At 36.2% G+C, this 24,415-nt stretch overlaps 1 pseudogene; it reads left to right on the forward strand.

Moving 5' to 3' along the window:
- Positions 1-10,225: 10,225 nt before the first annotated feature.
- On the forward strand, positions 10,226-11,300 carry Npm1-ps6 (nucleophosmin 1, pseudogene 6; annotated as a pseudogene).
- Positions 11,301-24,415: the final 13,115 nt, after the last annotated feature.

A 24,415-nucleotide genomic window follows, 5' to 3' on the forward strand; every position in this document is an offset into this window, starting at 1 on the left:
ACATAAGGAGGCAAGCTATACCCTAGAAGAAGCAAGAAACTAATCGTCTTGGCAACAAAACAAAGAGAATGAAAGCACACAAACATAACCTCACATCCAAATATGAATATAAAGGGAAACAATAATCACTATTCCTTAATATCTCTCAATATCAATGGCCTCAACTCCCCAATAAAAAGACATAGATTAACAAACTGGATACGCAACGAGGACCCTGCATTCTGCTGCCTACAGGAAACACACCTCAGAGACAAAGACAGACACTGCCTCAGAGTGAAAGGCTGGAAAACAACTTTCCAAGCAAATGGTCAGAAGAAGCAAGCTGGAGTAGCCATTCTAATATCAAATAAAATCAATTTCCAACTAAAAGTCATCAAAAAAGATAAGGAAGGACACTTCATATTCATCAAAGGAAAAATCCACCAAGATGAACTCTCAATCCTAAATATCTATGCCCCAAATACAAGGGCACCTACATACGTAAAAGAAACCTTACTAAAGCTCAAAACACACATTGCACCTCACACAATAATAGTGGGAGATTTCAACACCCCACTCTCATCAATGGACAGATCATGGAAACAGAAATTAAACAGTGATGTCGACAGACTAAGAGAAGTCATGAGCCAAATGGACTTAACGGATATTTATAGAACATTCTATCCTAAAGCAAAAGGATATACCTTCTTCTCAGCTCCTCATGGTACTTTCTCCAAAATTGACCATATAATTGGTCAAAAAACGGGCCTCAACAGGTACAGAAAGATAGAAATAATCCCATGCGTGCTATCGGACCACCACGGCCTAAAACTGGTCTTCAATAACAATAAGGGAAGAATGCCCACATATACGTGGATATTGAACAATGCTCTACTCAATGATAACCTGGTCAAGGAAGAAATAAAGAAAGAAATTAAAAACTTTTTAGAATTTAATGAAAATGAAGATACAACATACTCAAACTTATGGGACACAATGAAAGCTGTGCTAAGAGGAAAACTCATAGCGCTGAGTGCCTGCAGAAAGAAACAGGAAAGAGCATATGTCAGCAGCTTGACAGCACACCTAAAAGCTCTAGAACAAAAAGAAGCAAATACACCCAGGAGGAGTAGAAGGCAGGAAATAATCAAACTCAGAGCTGAAATCAACCAAGTAGAAACAAAAAGGACCATAGAAAGAATCAACAGGACCAAAAGTTGGTTCTTTGAGAAAATCAACAAGATAGATAAACCCTTAGCCAAACTAAAGAGAGGACACAGAGAGTGCGTCCAAATTAACAAAATCAGAAATGAAAAGGGAGACATAACTACAGATTCAGAGGAAATTCAAAAAATCATCAGATCTTACTATAAAAACCTATATTCAACAAAATTTGAAAATCTTCAGGAAATGGACAATTTCCTAGACAGATACCAGGTATCAAAGTTAAATCAGGAACTGATAAACCAGTTAAACAACCCCATAACTCCTAAGGAAATAGAAGCAGTCATTAAAGGTCTCCCAACCAAAAAGAGCCCAGGTCCAGATGGGTTTAGTGCAGAATTCTATCAAACCTTCATAGAAGACCTCATACCAATATTATCCAAACTATTCCACAAAATTGAAACAGATGGAGCCCTACCGAATTCCTTCTACGAATCTACAATTACTCTTATACCTAAACCACACAAAGACACAACAAAGAAAGAGAACTTCAGACCAATTTCCCTTATGAATATCGACGCAAAAATACTCAATAAAATTCTGGCAAACCGAATTCAAGAGCACATCAAAACAATCATCCACCATGATCAAGTAGGCTTCATCCCAGGCATGCAGGGATGGTTTAATATACGGAAAACCATCAACGTGATCCATTATATAAACAAACTGAAAGAACAGAACCACATGATCATTTCATTAGATGCTGAGAAAGCATTCGACAAAATTCAACACCCCTTCATGATAAAAGTCCTGGAAAGAATAGGAATTCAAGGCCCATACCTAAACATAGTAAAAGCCATATACAGCAAACCAGTTGCTAACATTAAACTAAATGGAGAGAAACTTGAAGCAATCCCACTAAAATCAGGGACTAGACAAGGCTGCCCACTCTCTCCCTACTTATTCAATATAGTTCTTGAAGTTCTAGCCAGAGCAATCAGACAACAAAAGGAGATCAAAGGGATACAGATCGGAAAAGAAGAGGTCAAAATATCACTATTTGCAGATGATATGATAGTATATTTAAGTGATCCCAAAAGTTCCACCAGAGAACTACTAAAGCTGATAAACAACTTCAGCAAAGTGGCTGGGTATAAAATTAACTCAAATAAATCAGTTGCCTTCCTCTATACAAAAGAGAAACAAGCCGAGAAAGAAATTAGGGAAACGACACCCTTCATAATAGACCCAAATAATATAAAGTACCTCGGTGTGACTTTAACCAAGCAAGTAAAAGATCTGTACAATAAGAACTTCAAGACACTGAAGAAAGAAATTGAAGAAGACCTCAGAAGATGGAAAGATCTCCCATGCTCATAGATTGGCAGGATTAATATAGTAAAAATGGCCATTTTACCAAAAGCAATCTACAGATTCAATGCAATCCCCATCAAAATACCAATCCAATTCTTCAAAGAGTTAGACAGAACAATTTGCAAATTCATCTGGAATAACAAAAAACCCAGGATAGCTAAAGCTATCCTGAAAAATAAAAGGACTTCAGGGGGAATCACTATCCCTGAACTCAAGCAGTATTACAGAGCAATAGTGATAAAAACTGCATGGTATTGGTACAGAGACAGACAGATAGACCAATGGAATAGAATTGAAGACCCAGAAATGAACCCACACACCTATGGTCACTTGATTTTTGACAAAGGAGCCAAAACCATCCAATGGAAAAAAGATAGCATTTTCAGCAAATGGTGCTGGTTCAACTGGAGGGCAACATGTAGAAGAATGCAGATCGATCCATGCTTATCACCCTGTACAAAGCTTAAGTCGAAGTGGATCAAGGACCTCCACATCAAACCAGACACACTCAAACTAATAGAAGAAAAACTAGGGAAGCATCTGGAACACATGGGCACTGGAAAAAATTTCCTGAACAAAACACCAATGGCTTATGCTCTAAGATCAAGAATTGACAAATGGGATCTCATAAAACTGCAAAGCTTCTGTAAGGCAAAGGACACTGTGGTTAGGACAAAACGGCAACCAACAGATTGGGAAAAGATCTTTACCAACCCTACAACAGACAGAGGCCTTATATCCAAAATATACAAAGAACTCAAGAAGTTAGACCGCAGGGAAACAAATAACCCTATTAAAAAATGGGGTTCAGAGCTAAACAAAGAATTCACAGCTGAGGAATGCCGAATGGCTGAGAAACACCTAAAGAAATGTTCAACATCTTTAGTCATAAGGGAAATGCAAATCAAAACAACCCTGAGATTTCACCTCACACCAGTGCGATTGGCTAAGATCAAAAACTCAGGTGACAGCAGATGCTGGCGAGGATGTGGAGAAAGAGGAACACTCCTCCATTGTTGGTGGGATTGCAGACTGGTAAAACCATTCTGGAAATCAGTCTGGAGGTTCCTCAGAAAATTGGACATTGAACTGCCTGAGGATCCAGCTATACCTCTCTTGGGCATATACCCAAAAGATGCCTCAACATATAAAAGAGACACGTGCTCCACTATGTTCATCGCAGCCTTATTTATAATAGCCAGAAAATGGAAAGAACCCAGATGCCCTTCAACAGAGGAATGGATACAGAAAATGTGGTACATCTACACAATGGAATACTACTCAGCTATCAAAAACAACGAGTTTATGAAATTCGTAGGCAAATGGTTGGAACTGGAAAATATCATCCTGAGTGAACTAACCCAATCACAGAAAGACATACATGGTATGTACTCATTGATAAGTGGCTATTAGCCCAAATGCTTGAATTACCCTAGATCCCTAGAACAAACGAAACTCAAGACGGATGATCAAAATGTGAATGCTTCACTCCTTCTTTAAATGAGGAAAAAGAATACCCTTGGCAGGGAAGGGAGAGGCAAAGATTAAAACAGAGACTGAAGGAACACCCATTCAGAGCCTGTCCCACATTTGGCCCATACATATACAGCCACCCAATTGGACTAGATGGATGAAGCAAAGAAGTGCAGACCGACAGGAGCCGGATGTAGATCGCTCCTGAGAGACACAGCCAGAATACAGCAAATACAGAGGCGAATGCCAGCAGCAAACCACTGAACTGAGAATAGGTCCCCTATTGAAGGAATCAGAGAAAGAACTGGAAGAGCTTGAAGGGGCTCGAGACCCCAAAAGTACCACAATGCCAAGCAACCAGAGCTTCCAGGGACTAAGCCACTACCTAAAGACTATACATGGACTGACCCTGGACTCTGACCCCATAGGTAGCAATGAATATCCTTGTAAGAGCACCAGTGGAAGGGGAAGCCCTGGGTCCTGCTAAGACTGAACCCCCAGTGAACTAGTCTATGGGGGGAGGGCGGCAATGGTGGGAGGGTTGGGAGGGGAACACCCATAAGGAAGGGGAGGGGGGAGGGGGATGTTTGCCCGGAAACCGGGAAAGGGAATAACACTCGAAATGTATATAAGAAATACTCAAGTTAATAAAAAAAAAAAAAAAAAAAGATTCAGGTCCGGAAACCTGCATCTTCCATCCTCGAGTTCTGGATCACAGATGTGCTCTTCTGGATTGCAGGCCATTGCAGATGTAGTCAACTTGAAAACCAGGAAAACCATCACAGATTTTAAGCATAAATTCCCTAAATGCAATGTTGTCACCTTGTAGTAATGCATATCTTTGCATAAACTATTAAGATTTTTGTTTCAAATGTAAAATGAAAACTGAAGAAAGAAGAAGTATCTATCTGGTCAGTTTGTAAGCCATATGAAAAGAAACACGGTTGTTAACTGCAGAGATGGGTTAGAGTTGAAAGACATTTTGTCACAGCAATTAGGAAAATAAGAAAGACACAGACTTAAACACTGCCCTGAATACAAGAAGCAGCTGATGAAATTGGAAATGAAAAAGACAGACACTGGATTTTTTAAGACCTGAATAACTTGAATTTCCCTCAGGTTAAAGAAGATGCACTGAGCTTTAGTAAACAACAAGCAAATGATCAGCCAACAGCTTAATGTTCTCTTCATGCAGATGCAGCCTATGGCCACATTTTTCTTGACATCAAAAGAGGAGCCAGGTAGAAGGCTGGTTGCAACAGCATGCATGGCAAAGAGATAAGATGAGCCTTCAGCATTTGATATTTAAGATACATAAAAAATTGTATTAATATGACAACAGTTCTATACACAGAACATATTGGTACATGCTATTTTAGATAAAATAGTTAAAATTTTATGTAGAAGGAATGTTTCACCTATCTTAATAAAATGTTTATTTGTTATTGTTTATTTGATTGTGTGCATGGATAATATACCTGCTCTGATTATGTGTATACAATAGTTTGCATGTGGAGATCATAGGACAACATTATACATGCAGTTTTCTCCTTTCATCTTCTAGTGTCCAGGAATCAAACTTAGGTCATTAGTCTGTCTTGCATGGCAAAAGCCTTCACCTGATAAGTCATCTCACCATCTCAGAAGTGTTTACTTTTCAGAGAGGTGATAATATTTATGAAAAATTTAGGACATTATGGACCAGGAAAGATTGCTCAGTGGTTAAGAACACATACTGCCCTTACATAGGATACAAATTTAGACCTTGGCACTCACATCCGTATGGATAGTTCACACCAGCCTCTAGGTCCAGCTCCCGTGGCTCTGATATTCTCTTCCGGCCTCTGAAAGCTCCTACATTCATTTGCACAGACACATAGACATGTACACACAATCCAAAATGAAATAAATCTCCAAAATAATAATTTAAGGCTCTAAAATGTCTCAAGGACTTGACATTAGCTTAGATCTAAAGTCCAATTTCATTCCTTGATCTTTTTCCTTCCAATAACTAGACCTTATATGTTACAAATCTGAAAGTACTGAAAATTTGAACAACTGAACAGGATAATGCCAAGACATAGTATTGTTAGCATTCAAATATTACAATATTATCCTTTTATATCCTTTTCACAAAAGTCAAGTACTCATGGAACAGTTAATTCTCAGGAGAGTCCATAGGAAGTGATCTTCATCTGAATAAAGTGTACTCTTTTCAAAAAGTTAAATATTCCATTATATAAAATAGACATTACACAATAAATAAGTTTAGTTGCCAATAATACATAAAAATAACAAAAAATTGTGGTATCTAAGAGGTTTGTCAAAGATAAATAAAAACATTTTAAATTATAGCACTTATGCAATCTCTAGTCTTACACAATATAATGAAAAATTAATGGACGCATTTAATGAATGGTAAAAACTAAAGGAAACAAGCAAACAATACATATATTTAAATTTAGAAAGTTCAGTGACACAGGAATACTGACTATATTTTGAATCAATGAATTTGCCTTCTGATGAAAGACTTGCCCTGTTATCACTGTATTAACTGTTGGAATATGGCCTTTCAATATAACATTTTATGTTTTAGCAGGAAAACTTAGCTGTATTTATCCACCTTGTAGGATATTTCCATTTCAGTTGACATGATGTAGAAAGATATGAAGTGTCTGTGGAATTTAAAGTCATGTGTTAAACCATACTACAATTGTTGTTTAATCTCTAGAACCTAGAGGGTCACATGATGTAGAGCTTAAGTCAACTTGTTTGAATTGAAGGGAGTATCTGGTTATGTGAAATGAAGATAAGACTGTAAACTGTGCTTCTAATGAAGGTGTAATGAATGGATGGTCTCAACAGTATAAACAGCAGTCCCTAAAGTACTAGAAATGTGCTTGTATGTTTATTTATTTACCTTGAAAGACATTGCTATAATGTGAAGAGTAGCAAAAAAAGATAGTTACCCAGCCTCCATAGTTTACCTTTATCATGTTAGTTCAGCAAGGCAATCCTTTCACTTTTCCTCAGGGAAGAATTTGTCAGTCATCCACATCTGAGAAAGATCGATTCTCGGTTTCTTTATGCTCCCTGTCAGGTTATGTAGGCAGAATGAACTTAACTAAAAATATCAGCTCTTCTATCTCAAGTGAAATTTAATTTGAAATCCTCTGTGGTTTTGTATTACTCAGGGTAGGTCAGGTTAACAGGATTGGAACACCCATGGACTCATGCTGATGGGGAAGACATCATTCACTACCAGAGTTTGCTGTGGCAGAGGGAAAAGGGAAGGCAGGGCAATGTTTCCTCATGAGGAACCAAGTATCCTCCAGCAGAAGGGACATGGGTCACTTCCACTTATAATTCTTCTATGTGAAATACCAATAAGACATCAGGAAGTAGAATCTACATCCTGTAGATTCCAATCATACGTCTAGAAGGGAGATAGCCAGAAATAGATAAAATTGTAAAAATAATTACCATAGTTATGACTTAATAATCATGCAAATTATGAATAATCATGAAAATATGTCAAATGACTCAGATATGTGAGTATGGTGTTTTATACCCTTTAAATCATATTATGTAGGAGGCAGGAAAAGGAGAAAGAGTTCAAAAAGCCTCCCTGTTATAGGAGTTCGAGGACTACCTAGGATCCAGGCAATCCTCTATCATGAAAAAAAATCTGCTACTATGGCTGCTAATAATAATGATAATAATAATAATAATAATAATATCATAAATGTATTTTATTTTTCTATTACTTAACTTCATATATAATGAAAAGATTTTTTTAATTTAGCAAGCAGCAGGACAAAATAAAAATAAAGAAAAAGGCCCCAGAAAATATTAAAAAAAAGTGAATCACAGGAAGGTGCAATAATTTTTTTAATTTTCTTAGTCATTCTCAGACACTGGAGAGTTAACAAATAGGAATATGCAGTATGAGAATGTGAGAACTTGTATTGCTTACCAATGTGTGCTAGGCACCTAATGTTGTATGTCAAATACCTATAAAATGTTTGCAGACATGTAATCTAAGATGGCACAATAGGGAGGAACCATTATTCAATTCCTTTATCAAGATAAAAAGAGCAAATTGAAGAGTTAGGATAGAGATGCCTGGAAAAATCACAGTTCATACTAAGTACCAAAAGAATAATTATAAATATTGAATGCTGAGAAACTTGCTGGAAAAGATCTAACCCTCTATCATAATGAGATTTCAGTAGAGATTAAAAAATACTAAATCTAATCTACCCATAACCCATAATGCTTTTAATGACATCTGTATCAAATCCAACTTCATGTAGTGTATATTGCGTTACTTAGTAGGGTTCAACACTTAATAATTCATGCTCCACCACCTCCTACTTTGAAAAAGTTTTAAGAAGCTAGAAAAATTCTAGACTAATTTTAAGAGTATGTGGTATTTGAAGTGGCTTAATAACTGAGCTGATAGAGATAAAATAGAATATTGTTGATATCTTTAATGTAACAAGTCAAAGCTCTTAACTACTACACCATTCTGCATTTGGACTTACTCAACTTATTTAGTGTCAATCTTGAAGATGGACCAATTCTATGTATTCAAGTTCATCACTTGTCTTCTGAGAAAAAGCAGTTATGAGATAATGTTTTAGCATGATTTTTTTTTCTGACTCCATTTTATAAAAGTCCCTTCAACGTTCATTTTATGTGTGTCAATTTACTTAGTTCTAAAGGAGAAATAAAATAAATGTCATGGTTAATTAACAAGAGGGCATTATCAAACAGCCCCCCATGGAGGACACACAGTAAATGTTTAAGTATCAAAAGCACATGTACTGAGTCTTGTTGGAAGAGATTCGTTTTTCCTAGTAGGAAGAATGAAATCCTTTAGAAGATGGAACAACATCTAAAAATACAGTGTTCGTGAAGTACACAGTGCCCATGACCTTTCAAAAATGTACCTGATTAGTTTGAAACATTTAAATAAGAAGGATTTTAAATGCACTATGCATGGTACTAGTGAGATGACTAAGCAGTTACGAACACTTGCTGCTTTTGTAGAGCATCCAGCTTCAGTCTTGAGTATTCATGCTGGGTGACACACAAGAGCCTATACATGAATTTGATGTCCTCTTCTGACCTTCATTTATACCTACATGCACATGGTATGCATATAGAGAAGCAGGCAGACACATACTTCTAAATGTTAATTTGGAAGTATTTAAAAGTGAGTTAGCAATGTAAGAAAATAAATCAACATATTAATATTATGAAAAGTACTTTAAAGAGAAATGCACATCAGATGGGCATGGAGACAAGCAAATCTGAACTTCTCCAGCTTCTCTGCCCTTCCTTTCCAATCCCTCAGTACATCACAGTCTATTTTACTTTCCAGAAAATGGCCAAATGTTCTATTTTCTTTATGGAAGTCGGTTCTTTTTTGCCCAAAATGTTTCACTCAATTTCCTGATTTAAAAATAAGCAAGAAATGTTTTTTATCCATGTATAGAAAAGATGAAGTATCAAAGAACTTATGGTTAAGAAGCTTTCATTTAAAAGAAATTATCTAGAAGACATAAAATTAGACAGAACAATAAAGTTATATGTTTCTACAATTTGAAATTATACTAGAAAATATCTCATATGCATTGAGAATCCATATGTAGATTTTATCTGTTCTCTACTTCGGTCAAAAAATTTCTTCTTGCAGCAGGCAGTAGTTAATCCAGATTCTCCTAATTAGTCAAAGTGTTGAGTATAAATATCTGAGTGCTCAGATGGGGGTGGATCTTCTCTACCCACCTCTCACCGTCCAAGGATCAGGGAACATTATAGACAGGAAAAGCATAAGAGCTGCCAGACAGACAGAAGTGTTTTGAGATGCTGCCTTCTGGAAACGGTATACCTGCACAAGATCGGGTCAATTAAATATATGCATGAATCGAGAATGAGCTCCTAAAGTTCCACCATTATTGGAAGAAATATTGACTATGGATTTTTCCCAAGGGAGGGAAAATCATTCTTCTTTTTGGACGTGTGCTTTGAGGGTATACCCGTTAGCCTGTGGATTGACCACACATCTACTTACATATGGGTATATTGGTAATATTGTATGGTTTCAAGGTTATTCATAACATAAAAATTGAAAAGACATGAATCTGGATGGGAAAAGGATAAGTGTATAAGCAGATGTTAAAGGGAGATGGAGGTAGATAAATATGACCAATACAGATTGTATAAATGTATGGCACTTTGAAGAGTAAATATATGGGGTGTGATTCCATCCTGTGGATCTGTTCTGTGGAAGAGCAGGCAGTTTCTTTCCCTCTGGCTTCTCTCACACTAAAGTGCAAACTTCTACCTCATGGAAGACTCGATGGACATGAACATGCATGCTCTTAGGCCTCAGAACTACCTTTTCAGTTGTGAACTAAAGCCTGACAAAGACTATCACTTTAAAGAGGATAATGATGAAAATGAGCACCAATTATCATTATGAACAGTTAGGATTAGGGGCAAAAGATGAGTTATACATCCCCATTGTAGAGGCAGAAGCAATGAAATATGAAGGCAGTCCAGTTAAGTAACACAGGCAACTTTGAAAATATCTGTACAACCAACAGTTTCCCTTGGGGGCTTCAAAATTACACCACCTGTGGTCTTAAGCTTGAAGTGTGGCTCAGGGCCTGTTCACATTATTGGACAGCACCTAGTAGCTGTAGAGGAAGATGCAGAGTCAGAAGATGAGGAGAATGTCAAATTGTTAGGCATGTCTGGAAAGAGATCTGCTCCTGGAGGTGGTAAGTAAAATGGTTTCACAGTAAAAAGTAAAACTTGATGAAGAAGAAGAAGAAGAAGAAGAAGAAGAAGAAGAAGAAGAAGAAGAAGAAGAAGAAGAAGAAGAAGTAGTAGTAGTAGTAGTAGTAGTAGTAGTAGTAGTAGTAGTAGTAGTAGTAGAGGACAATGAAGAAGAAGATGATGATTTTGATGAAGAGGAAACTGAAGAAAATTTTCCAGTGAAGAAAACTGTAGGAAATACCACAGCCAAATCAAAGCAAAATGGAAAAGACTTAAAACCAAGACCACCAAGATGAAAGGGTAACGAGTCCTTCAAAAAAAACAGAAAAAACTCCCAAAACACCAAAAGAACCTAGTTCTGTAGAGGATATTAAGGCAAAAATGCAAGCACATATAGAAAAGGGTGGCTCTCTTCCCAAAGTAGAAGCCAAGTTCATTAATTATGTGATATTAATTGTTTCCAGATGACTGACCAGGGGGCTATTCAAGATCTCTGGCAGCAGAAGAAGTCTTTTTAAGAAACTGGTTTTAAAAGTTTAAAATATTCTGTCCTACTTCATTTCTGTTGTTGATATTTGTCATTTTTATAATGCAAAGTGAGAACTTTCCCCACTGTGTTTGATAAATGTTGTCCAGGTTCAATTGCAAAGAATGTATTGTCTAAAATGCCTGTTTAGTTTTCAAGGATGGAACTCCACCCTTTCCTTGATTTAAATATGTATGGAATCTTATATTAAGGACATAGTAATAGTAGTGGTCAGATGTGGAAATTGTAGGGACACAAAAATATACATGTGTAATAAACTCAGTATTTAATAAAGTAAAAAAAAGAAAAGTAAATATATGTTAAAAACAGCAACATGTTTTCTCTCCTATTAGTGTCTTTCTAAGTGAATGCTATGCAGTACAGATGTGAGAGTAGAGCAACACTTCAGGAGTATCAATGTAGGTGATCTATTACACATAAAAATGAGAAAACACAAAGTATAAATTCTTTTCATGTTAATTAATATCACTCTTCATTCAACATAAAGTCAATAAAACCTACAAGCCGTTTTCCAAATATGTGCCAGTTGTGACAGCAATCAATATTCATGCTCCAATTATTCAATAGATCCAACCTTAAAATAATCTGACAGGAGAAGTGAGTCTAGTGATACCTGGGTTAATAATAACAGGCCCCTATGTCAGCAGTTTCCTTTAAATGCCTGTTGTCAATAGAGTTTGAAAGGCTCAAATAAACCCCAAAGTGCTTTCCAAATTATTTTATTAAAGCCTACATGAGTAGATTTTTCATAGATGCAACCTGTTCAAAACTGTTCTAATAGTATTTCCATCTTTGATTCCTTTTCATTGATGTCTCAGACCTACACATCTGCCTTTATTCCCAGACCACATACTGCATTCCAAACCTGCTCTAAAGTGAAACTTAAAGTTAAAAATATTCAGGTTATCAGTAGTCCCAATGGTATTATCTTGGCCATTGGGTGTAGGAACTGATAATTCCAAAGTCTGGACCCAGTTAGTGATCCCAATTATCTTGCACTACTTAGCTAAGAATTCTATGTAAAAATTCTATGTAATATACTCTTGTCATCTTAAGCACACAATTACTGTGTACTGACTAATGCTGTTAATATTGGAATATCTCTATTACTTGGTTCTCAATTATCCTGAGACCCTTGTCTCACAGCCCATTTGATATTTCCTGACATTCTTTGAAGTTCTAACTAAACATAGCAATCAATTTTATCCATTCTGCTTCATACACTCACACACACACACACACACACACACACACACACACACACACACACACACACCTCATAGCTTTCTTAGGTAATGTTTAAGATCATGCCTAAATTGTGCTAACTATTTTACTATAGGATTAGGATATTTTGCCTTTCTCACCTGTGTCTTGACAGAAGAAACGTATCTTAAGTCACATGCTCATGCAGAATGTAGAAAGTTATCCATCAGTGTCAAGACACTGAAGATAATAACCTGACACTCACAGTCAGTGAGTGCCTGGCTGAAGAGGAAGACTGCCATGATTCATTATCAGAATGGCCACACTGCAAAGCCCATGTTAATTCGTCTCTAGAGTGAGAGGCTGACAGCACTGGAATCATCAATAGGTGAAATGGAACACGGCTGTGAAAGGCCCTAAAATTGAGACAAGAGAGTTTTCACTCTATCTCACATACCACAAGTTCCTGCATTGTTTTCTTTTTTTTTTTAACCATAGTCTGAGATGCTCAAGTCAAAGATGTATTTTACCATAGTGTCCAGAAGTTGGGTTGCTCCAAAATAAACAGGCTTGTTGTCTTTGTTAGGGTTTTTCTTCTATGAACAGACACCATGACCAAAGCAACTCTTATAAGCATAACATTTTCCTGGGGCTGGCTTACAGGTTCAGTGGTTCAGTCCAGTATCATCAAGGCAGGGACATAGAAGCATCCAGACAGGCATGGTGCAGGAGGAACTGAGATATCTACATCTTCATTAGAAGGAGAAGATTGTTTTCCAGGCAGCTAGGGTGAAGGTCTTCAGCTCACACCTACAGTGACACACCTAATCCAACAAGGCCACACCTTCTAATAGTGCCACTCCCTGGGCCAAGCATATACAAACCATCTTACTTGTGTAATTATGATTGGTATAGTCTCTAATAACTGACTTTCATTTATGAGTGTTGATTTCTTTGAATTACATATTGCCAGTCTTTATTTTAGGAAGCTCGTGATTACTTTAATAAAACATATATTCATTGTCCACAATGGCTTTTTAACAATTTTAAACAAACAATAACAACAATAATTAAAAAAAATGCCTACAAGTTCTTGGTCAAGAATACATGGTTTCATCTCATGTCACCTTAAGAGTTCTTTATAAAAATGCTCAAAATCCTTAGTCATCAGGGAAATGCAAATCTAAACAACCCTGAGATTCCACTTCACACCAGTCATAATGGCTAAGATAAAAAAAAAAAAACTCAGGGGACAATAGACACTGGCTAGGATGTGGAGAAAGAGGAACACTCCTCCATTGTTGCTGGGATTGCAAACTGGTACTACCACTCTGGAAATCAGTCTGGAGATTTCTCAGAAAATTGGACATTGAACTACCTGTGGACCCAGCTATACCTCTCCTGGGCATATACCCAAAAGATGCTCCAATATACAACAAAGACAAATGCTCCACTATGGTCATAGCAGCCTAATTTATAAAAGCCAGAAACTGGAAAGAACCCAGACGCCCTTCAGCAGAGGAATGGATACAGAAAACATGGTACATCTACACAATGTAGTACTACTCAGCTATCAAAAACAATGACTTGTTTGTGGATATTAGCCCCAAAGCTTAACTTACCCAAGATGCAATCCTCAGACCACATGAAACTCAAGAAGGATGGTCAAAGTGCAGACACTTCACTCCTTAAAAGGGGGAACAAAAATTTCCTTAGGAGGGGATATGGAGGCAAAGTTTAGAGCAGAGACTGAAGAAATGGCCATTCAAGGCCTGTCTGACATGTGGCTCATATATATACTGTCACCAAAACTAGATAAGATTGATGAAGCTAGGAAGTACATGCTGACAGGAACCAGATATAGATCTCTCCTGAAAGAAACAGCCAGAGTATGTCAGATACAGAGGCGAATGTTAGCAGCAAACCACTGAACTGAGAACGGGATCCTGGTTAGAGGAATTAGAGACCTTTCTCTAATTGAAAGAGCTGAAGAGGCTTACAACCCCATAAGAACAACAATGCCAACCAACCAGAGCTTCCTGGGACTAAACCACTACCGAAAGACACAGCTCAGAGCAGCCCAGGTGTATAGGCCAAGCATAAATATTTGACAGAGTTTGGCAATATGTCCCCTCAGCAAATGGCACTAACATGTTCTACCTTAGGGCTTCTGTCCACCTCAGCCTTGGTCATTACTGCAGGTGCCAGTCCTTTCCCTGGTGAATGTCTTAAGTACAATCAGAAAGTTCACAGACACACAACCCAGAACTTTCTTGTAAACCAGAGCAACAAGGAAAATCTGGAAAACTGTGTTGTAAGAATTTTAATAAATATTTCAAACAGAACACATTTCTAAATTATTGCTGAGATGAACACTAAATCAACAGAGGGAAAATGAATACCATCCACAGCAAAGCCAAACCAAAACATCGGGTTTTTGAAAAAGCACTACTATGGTTGATTGAAAGGAAGCTAAGCTAATGGCAAATTAGCCAACTTCAGTGCAAAGTCTAACCAGAAAAAGAGCTGGAAATGGACAAACATGTCAGTTTATTGAGATGATGATATACATCTATGAAAATATCACCATTACCACCATACAACTCATTACTTAGCACAATTATCACATGCTATTATAATGTAACAACCATAGCTGTATATGCATATTATATAAGAGTTTTAAAATACCTGATGTAAACTTAATAAGACATTAAGTATTAATCCTAATGCAGATAAACACTAAGTAATAGAGATTTCAATATTTTCCTCTTTAATAAACAGTACAAAAAGAGACATGAAAAAAGGAAGCACTTAGAAAACAGGAAGTACCATTTTTCCTTTTATAGAGCACTGCTACAAATAGGAAAGCGAACTGCAACAGGAGCGAAATCAGCAACTTCTTTATGTGTACATTACACAACAAAACACGTTGTAAGCTAGGTGCCAAGAATTATCTCAATACATCTAAAATGATTCAACTAAAACACACTGTTTTTTTCTGATCAAAGAGGAAAATATTTAGATATGAGCATCCAAACAAACCAAGAAGCGTGAACGATGTAGAAATGAAGATCTTACAGAGAATCTGTAGAATCCTTGGACCTGAGTGTATGGGAGGGAGAAAGATGAAAATACAAAGGAGAAAGAAGGAAGTCATACATACACACACACACACACACACACACACACACACACACACACACTGACATACCACTATGTATTATTCGCATGTTTAAAATATAAATTACCAACTATTCAAAATTTTGTCAGTTGTATGTAGACCCAGGAAATCTCATTCGCTGTTTATACATATGTAAATTTAAACTATCATTCTCAAGATTAGTTGGTTGGTTGTGAAAAAGTTAAACACACAATAGGAGCTAATCAATTCCCTCCTAGATATTTACTTGAGAAAAAATCAAACTTTTTTCACACAGACCTTTGCATGAAGTTCCACAGTAATTTTAACTGTGGTAACCAAAATAAGAGAGAACTGAGATGTCTTTCAAGGGCAGAATGAGTTACTCTGTATGCTATGTATTCACACTGTAGATTGCTGTTCAGTATTAAAGAATCATGAGTTACAAATTCATACGGTAACATAAATCTCAAATCTATGCTGAGTGGTTATAAAAATTCAGCAGAGTATAAATTGGATGGTACTTTTACACAAAAGGTAAAATTTGGGAAAGATTAGATCAATCATTTACCTAGAGATCTAGACAGGGAAAGAATTTAGGGGAAAGGGGGTTTGAGAAAGGCCCCAAGACATGACTATGATCCTTATATGATTGTGGTGACTTGTTGAAGGGGTGCTTATTTCATTTGATGTCAAAAATATTAAATAGTGTATTTTAAGTATTTTCAATTTGTTGCATGTTACGTATATTTCAATAATGTGTGTGAGCATGCTACATTTGAGTATATGTTTTTAAAAGCTGGTTGGCAGAAGAAGGAACATGTAAGCAATATGAAATGGAGATCATGATACTCACATTCACAGTCAAAATTAAAGGTAGCGTTAGAGGGCGAGGGGAAACAGCTTGGCAGTTGTCATTGCAGAGAACCCAGTTTGGTTCTCAGCACCCATGTTTCTGTCCTAGAGCAGGGAATATAACTCACTCTCTCTCTTTCCCTCTGTGACACTTGAATGCTTGTCAGAAAACTAACAATAAAAAACTGTATGAATGAAAAAGTAAAAAAAAAATCTTTAAAAATAAAAAAACATTTTAAAAGTAGCAGTAGGAACAATAAATATTTTTAAAAAATCCTTAATCACACTTGTCTCTTATTTGAAATTAAATCTGAGAAAATATGAAAGAGAAATGTAATTCATATATCAATTTATTTTATTTTAAAAGATATATTTAGTATTTATATGTATGTGTATGGATATGTTCCTATGTGAGTTTACTTGCTTCGACTGCATGCAGGTGCCATCAAAAGCTAGACAGTGTTGGTTATCTTCCAGTTAAGTTGAAGTTACTGGTGGTTTTGAGCCATCATAGGCAGTTGCTGGAAACCGAGCCCTGGGACTCTGCTAAAGGTGAAAGTGCTTTTAGTCATCAAGCTGTTTCTAAGCTCTTGAGTAATTTAACTTAATTTAAAATGGTACATAATTGAAAAATATCAGCCTTAAAAATTAAAATAACAACAACAATAATATTTGTTGTTATTATCATTATTTGAAGTAACACCTAAGCATAAATTAAAAAACATAACTTATTAGTCAAAAAGATACAAATTCATAGGCCAAGATGTTGAATAATGAGAAATAATTATGGAAATATGTATAAGTATCAATTGTGTTGTTTTAAATATTGAGTCTGACAAGAACAAAGAACAAAAGAAAAGATTACTCTGTGTAAAGAATCAAATGTCAAACTAGATTTCATTTTTTCAATGCCCTTAAGTACAAGTCAGTGGATATAATCTTGAGCTGGACAAACCTGTCCAATTCACAGAATAGTAAATCGAAGTCCTAAAAACAGAGTTTGATAGTCACAAACGAAGAGAATATTTTTACTCCACTGAAATTAGAAGTTAGTGATTTTTATAAGAGCATGAGCACACTATAATACTTTCTTTTTCTTTATCCTGCAGAATGTGCCTGAAAAATGTTTACCAAAATTATAAATTAAAAATATTATACATCCTTGTCCAAGACATTTGAGGGTTACAGGCTGTTGAACATTTCAGGGTGACACAGAACATGTCCACCTGGTCTCTAGTTGCTTTTAAAGTCTTATCTCTCTCTCTCTCTCTCTCTCTCTCTCTCTCTCTCTCTCTCTCTCTCTCTCTCTGTCTGTCTGTCTCTCTGTATGTGCATGTGTGTATGTGTTTATTCCTATGCATACTTATGTCTGAAAATGTAAAGTTATTTGCATGGATGTAGAAGCCAGTTTTCAATGTTGCGTATCTTTCTCAATTTATTCTCCACCATAGTACAGACACAGAGTCTCTCACCAAGGCCATAACTTACTGATTAAACTAGGCAGACTGGAGACCAATTCCCAGTCAGCCTTCTGTCTACATTTCTCCATGGCTAGATTATAGGCACTGCCACATTAATTTACTATTATATAAGGGTACTGAAGATAAAACTCAGGTCCTCATGAGCAGACAGCAATCGTTGTACCAAGTAAGTTCTCTCCTAAGCCCCTGTTCCTCATTACCTAACCGTGTCACTCCACATTTCCATAGTCAGCCATTTTCCTAGTTGCTTGTGTTTTACTCAGACTGCTCTTTGCTAAACGAGCACATTATCTACTGGCCATCCTATGACTTAGCTAAATGGTTTCATTGTCTTGAAAACACTGATTTATTTTGCCATGTCTAGGAAAATTATGAGCTTCTATTCCCATTTTCTAAATCCATCCATTAAAAATGATCATTATGTTAATGAAATTATACTACTTGGGGATCATTAATATTTTGGGCCTTACTCTTACCCTTTAGAGATATAAACATTTTAAGGAGTATATTTTGTTGAAAACTAATTTTCTAGAACATGTAGGGACAGTGTGTGATAATTTTAGTAAGCATGTGTTGAACAAATTAGTGAAGCAGAATAAAAATCTGCCTTCTCTTGTATATGTTACTTTAATTTTTCATTATTCCAAAGAAAACATTTATTGTGATGTGTTTCAGTTTTTTCTTGCTTTACATCTGGATAGAAAATTTATTCACCCTCTTTCTGACACAAATCACCATTCTTGTAAAGATTACCATTGCTGCCCAAGCAAAATGTAAGATTCAGTGAGGATGGAAAAAAATAAGGAGCAACTTAAAGTCGGACACTGTTGAAAATCAAGCTCTAAATAAGACTAAGCTCTAACAAGCTCTAAGGTAGTAAGAATTAGAATATAAATGTGTGTGTGTGTCTGTGTCTGTGTCTGTGTCTGTGTCTGTGTCTGTGTGTGTGTGTCTGTGTCTGTGTCTGTGTGTATGTGTCTCTCTCTGTGTGTGTGTGTGTGTCCACATATGTGGGAAATAGCATCACACCCATAGGTAAGGTCAAAAAACCATTTGGAAAGTACTAAAAGGTAGAGAGGTACAATATGAAGATCCAGGGATCAAAATAACTCATCCAGATACCTCTTCTATCTTTCCTTCCTTGCATTAAAAAAAAGCCACTGAGTATAAAGAGGCAAGAAACATTTTCCCAAAAAACACAAGGATGAGAATAAAAGAGAATTTCCTAGTTCCATACATTCTGCAGTAAGTAGATACAGTTATACTCTTTTTATGAAGATATTCCTATCTAATAACAGTATGTGTGCAGGTAACTAAATGCAAATTTGTTTTGAATCACTAGCCAAAACTGTGCAGAAATAAGAAATTGAATTTCTTAAGCTGAATTTCAAGACCCCTTTTTAGGAGAAAACAAACTCCAGTTTTCTATTCTGGGGTGTTTTGGTCATCAGTCAATTTTTATTTTAAGTAAAATTATATTGACGGCCGTGTTTGAAGTGTCATCTGCTGGAGAATGTCAAGTTCTGGGATGGGCTTATTCTCTCAATGAAAAAGCCATTCTGCAATCCATCAAAGAACAGCTCTTTCTATACATATTTAAAACCCATTCTTCATGAGAAATGGTGGGGTTGCAGAATCGTTTTCACGGTGCAAGACAAGATATTAATGGTCCCTTTGCCTTTCCCTGAGTCAACTCCAGAAGACACAATGAATCAAACAAGAAACCAGAGTTGAAACAAAAATTCAGATCACAGGCAGACAGGAAGTAAAAGTAGATGCTTTTTTTATTTTCTGGATAAAAATATTAGTTAAGACACTAATAGTTTAAATTCCAAAAGGACAGTGTTGCTATTGATATGTTATTCTTTAAAAAGTAGATATCATATTTTCAAAACATAATATTTATAACTTAGAATAGATCAGTCTCCTAGAAAGTAAATTTTACACATGCAAACGAACAAAAGTTTTAATTTATAAATAGACCTATGTGTGCACACACACACATATATATGGACATGAACATGCAAATATGTATATAACAACAATTATTGAGAAATGGAGACCATTAATTTTTAAAAGAGCAAAAAGGGATATAGGACAGGGCTTGAAGGGAGGAAAGAGGAGGGGAAATTATTTAATTATATTTTAATCTAAAAGAATAGAGAAAAATTTTAAAAATATGTATTATATAAAGTAATTTAAATGGTCCAGTGAACCACATTACCTCCCCTGACATGATCTCTCTCTGGTGACCTCTGAAGTTTGGAGAGTTACAAGCTCTCTAAAGTGACACCCAGCCATTTTTACAACAACCAGGGTGCAGAATCTAAAGGTTAATCTTGTATTTTTTTAAGTAAAATACAATATTTCTCACATTTAAGGATTAGAGTGATCAAAAGAACATGCCTCAGGCCTTGACTATCTGACCATGAGAAATGTATTATTGACACAGTTCATTCCCACACACCACAGCTGTTTACCTTAGTTAATACCTGCTAAGCTCATTTATGTGTCAGAATTCCAATCAGTACTTTAAGTTTATAAGTTACTCAATTGATTGTAAATACTCTTCTTATTTCTGTGTTTCACTTCACAGAGCCTAATGTGCGGTGATTCATTGAAAACTCCCAACAATGTTCTGACCCCTCTCTCTTTTAGCTTTTGATTTTAAAATATTCTAATATCATCATAAATAGGTCAATATTGTCTTGTGTAAATATTGTATAATACTCAGGATACTTTCTTTTATGTAATAAGAAAACTATAGAAAGATGTTCTTCATTTCCCCAATAGTAAATACATATTGTTGAAAATAAATTAGTAAGTTATTATATACAACAAAATCTGTATCTCACATGAACACAAAATTGTTTCATCTGGAACTTATCGTAGCCTCAATATACTTGTGGTATTTCATAGTAGAAAGAAAACCAAGATATTTATCTAAGCAGTGTCATCCATCAGTATGATGCCAAGCCTAACATTAAAAGGTTAAAGATATTTGTGTAGTTTAATACTAAATACTTAATAATAAGTATTTAAAAAATTGCTGAAATGTATTAAAATGATTAAATTTTATCATAATATTATAAAAGCCAAAAGTTGAAACATACTTTAGAAGATTTTGAGTGAGCGATAACTTTGAAGCATTTGTAATGATATATGTATGACTTTTATTTGTGTGTAAGTTCATGTGTAGCTGATGCCTGTACAGACAGATATCTTTAGTCCACATAGAATTTGAGTTATAGTAAATTGTGAGCTACCATGTGGCTACTGAGGTCCAAACACAGTCCTCTCAGAAAGTAGGAAGGATTGATTCTTAACCACTTTCCACACCCAACTGATGTTTCCAAAATTGTGAATTGGGCTTAGAATGTAGTTCAGTTGGCAGGTTGCTTACAGAGCCTGCCCAGAGTCTTTAATTTTGCTTCAGCTCCACCAAAACCCAAAGTTGTGATACGGCCCTATAATCAGGAGGCATTGGATACGTAGGCAGTTGGAAGCTAGCCTAGACATGAGACCTTGCTTGAAGAAGGAGGAGGAAGAAGAAGAGGAGGAGAAGGGGAAGGAGGAGGAGAAGGAAAAAAGGAAACAGCAGAAAGTGAGGTAAAAATATTAAAAAAAACAATAATTGTTCTTATTATTTATAGAACTGGAGGAGACATGCATGAATTTTGATTATTCAACATAGTATTTGTTCCTATAACTGAGCTTATTCTTAGAGGCCAAGTTGACTTTTTTTTTCCTCTTAGACTTGTGTGTGTGTGTGTGTGTGTGTGTGTGTGTGTGTGTGTGTGTATGTGTGTCTGTGTTTTAGTTATGGTTGCTAATTCTATTTTGAGCATTTTTGGTGGTTTATGACTACATGATACTTCAGTTCTTGGAGATCTGAGAAGCTTTTTAGGCCTCCAAAGGCAGTAAGTATACACATTGTATACATAAATGCATGCAGACACACCTATACAGAAGGTAAGGAAATAGATTAGCAAATGATCAATGAATGAATACACAAACAATGAATGAATGAGCGAATACGTCAATTGCAATTGCAGTAAAAAAAATCCTGCTTGTAGAGTATCACTGACATATTTTAATGCCCCATTGCTGGTAAAATGCAAGCTTCCCAGAGACAGAAGACATCAATGTTGTCTCTATTTATCACCCTTAAAAAAACAGTACACCTTCTACTTATAAAAGATCCAGGACCAGAGTACAAGGAGACTTTAGAAAAATGTAGATACATAAGTTCAGCAACTGAAACAATTTATAGCCACTATTTTTCTCAAAGCTTATTTGACTATGCTATTGATAATGCCATTATTTTCTCAGTGCTCAAACAGAACATTCAGATTTAATCCTTGATTTCTGACTGGGTCCCCATCATCACAACTCCTATCACACATAATCTATCACAAAATTAGCTGAGTTTCAGCTTCCCAGTGTGTCTGTAATCTAACACTTTATCATCCTTTTGTCAGGACACTTACATGTTATTGTCTTTTGCATGGATGACTGCTGACCTTGGCTTCTATTGAATGAACTCTTTTCATGATTAGTTCACAGCAAGGGAGGATTATGTTCACAAACACAGATCACTCCATACAGTCTTCATTTGAGTCAAACACTTTTACAATGTCTCACATTAGTCATAAAGTTCTCTATCCTCTGGTTCCCATCTGACATGTGACTACAGTCCAAAATCATTTCTGTTACTTGAATGCATGCATTACATTTCCTGCTTCTTGGTAATGAAATTGCTATTCCCTTCCTCCCAAAAGTACTCTTTTTCATTTCTTTACAAAATGTGTTCCTTTCCATCTGTGGGTCTCTGTTCAAAGGCTAGGAGGGAGGGAGAGACATAGGGAGAGGGAAGGAGAAGGAGGAGGGGGAAGAAGAAGAAGAGGAAAAAAGAAAAGAGGAGAAGAAGAGAAAAATGTAAGAAAGAAAAATAGACTGGTCTTATGCTGTACACACATGTAATTTCATTCCATAGTTGAGGAGAGGGAAGTAACTGGCCTTTGGAAATTGATGGCTAGTAATTCTAGCTGAATTAGTGTGCTCTAGGCATAGTGGAAGACTTCCTGTAATGTAAAATAGAGATTGATTGAGTGATACACCAACATTGATCTCTGGCTTCCCTAAACACACACACACACACACACACACACACACACACACACACACACACACACACACACACATTATCTGTATATTTCCTCTGACTACATAAAGCAGAACCTGTATCTGATTAATTTCCAATACCTTCATAGAGCCCAGGACCTACTACAACAGAGTGTTCAATGTTGATGGAACAAATTAATGTATGCTTAAACAAGTAAGGGGAACAGAAACCACTGAGTTTCTCAAAAGAAAAGGAGAGAGAACTTAGGAGTCAGAGAACTAAGGGAAGAAATTCCAGCAAATCCCCCATTCTGCTGACCTTTGACATATATGTGCTTTTGTGTGTTGAGCCATCTTATGGCAAAGGAAGAGAGGAATGGAGGTACTAGATATGATGCGCCAGAGAAAAGTCATCTCTCTGATTCTAGAAACAACATGTATCTGCTAAGTTTCCATTTCTTCCTAATATACTCTTAAGACCCCACATCATTCTGAGCTAAGTAGAAACATCTGATGCAAGATAACATTTTAAAATATATTTATTCAGCCTAGCATTGTGTGAAGTGGTCTGATGCCAGCAGTGTTTTCATACAGCAAAACACATGACATTGTTCTGTGTATCAGAAAGATGGCTCAGGATGTACCCAGGCTTGAGATGTGGACTTTAGAGTAGACAGGTACTATTATCAGGTTTGTAAGCCTTCCCTTTCCTCTCTATTACTCTCATGGACTCATTCTAGACTCTTACCCAAAATACTGAGAACCTCAGCCACCTCTTGATCCATATTAATAGTAGGGACTCTTTTAGAATACATAACATAACTCTTGTGTATAAAAATAGAATATATGATATTATAATAATATACTTTCCCTTAGTGCTAATGGCATGTGATGCATGTTGGACCTGTAGTCTATATATTAACCTAAACAATACACACGACCGACAACATGTAGCCACACACATATCATCTTGACTTCCTACTTGAGACATAGGTATGCATTCATTAGATGTTGTAGACATTTACTCATATGACAATCCTTGAGTCAGAATCAGAATTTTCATAATAGCAGCTTCATTTCTTTTGTCTCCTCAAAGTTTGATGAAAGCAGCAGTTCTGTCCATTATGGTACAGGGTATCAGAAGCCCTCTTAGAATTTCTGGTGTAATCTCATCTTAACAATGTTGAACCCTTTCACTCCTTACCAAAGTCCTGCTGTATAAAGTTGTATAGACTCCTGCGGGCAAAGTCTATTTACATGGACTCCTAAGATTAAAACTTAAAA

This window comes from Rattus norvegicus, chromosome 4, assembly GCF_036323735.1.
Source record: "Rattus norvegicus strain BN/NHsdMcwi chromosome 4, GRCr8, whole genome shotgun sequence".
Lineage (NCBI taxonomy): Eukaryota > Metazoa > Chordata > Mammalia > Rodentia > Muridae > Rattus > Rattus norvegicus.